The sequence below is a fragment of the Phalaenopsis equestris genome, unplaced genomic scaffold, assembly GCF_001263595.1.
Source record: "Phalaenopsis equestris unplaced genomic scaffold, ASM126359v1 Scaffold000226, whole genome shotgun sequence".
In the NCBI taxonomy this organism is placed as follows: Eukaryota; Viridiplantae; Streptophyta; class Magnoliopsida; order Asparagales; family Orchidaceae; genus Phalaenopsis; species Phalaenopsis equestris.
In genome coordinates this window covers 165,817-166,313 of record NW_018164668.1, presented here as the reverse complement: position 1 = coordinate 166,313, position 497 = coordinate 165,817, and the positions used below count along the sequence as shown (strand labels likewise).

The following is a 497-nucleotide window of genomic DNA, read 5'->3' as shown; positions in this document are numbered from 1 at the left end:
CCCAAGGCACAGAGAGGCTCACGGCTTAAGGCAGCAAAGAGTAGCTGCTAAAGGCCACATTCAAAGCACAAGGGGGGGGCTCACGGCCAAAGCCAACAAAAGGACCACCAAAGGCAACTATGACTCCCTGACTAAATGAAGAACTGAAATAAATATGATTTTCTTTTTTTTGAATGGCAAACTTGATTCATCCACAACTCTCAAGACAATCCAAGCCTAGCCGGGAAAGCCAATTCAAACTCAAAGATTAACAATGGACCTCACGGGTAAGGAGTAAGAATCAAAGCCCGCAAGGGTAAAATGAGCCAACACAGTCCTCACCCTAGAGCCAATCCAAATCCAGCAAAGGTCAAACCAAGCCCAGCAAAGGCCAAACCAAGCAAATCAAGACCAACAACTAGAACTAAACCATGTCTAGCAAAGCTAGACCAAGCAAATACAGCCCACGCTAAAGCTAAACCAAGTCCAGCAAGCCCAAACAAAACCAGCGAAGGGAA

General features: G+C 46.1%; 1 protein-coding gene across 4 annotated transcripts in view; it reads left to right on the top strand.

The window, feature by feature from the left end:
- LOC110023670 (SEC12-like protein 2) overlaps positions 1-497 on the top strand; it is a 34,551-nt gene that overhangs the window by 20,088 nt on the left and 13,966 nt on the right. The window lies entirely within an intron of this gene.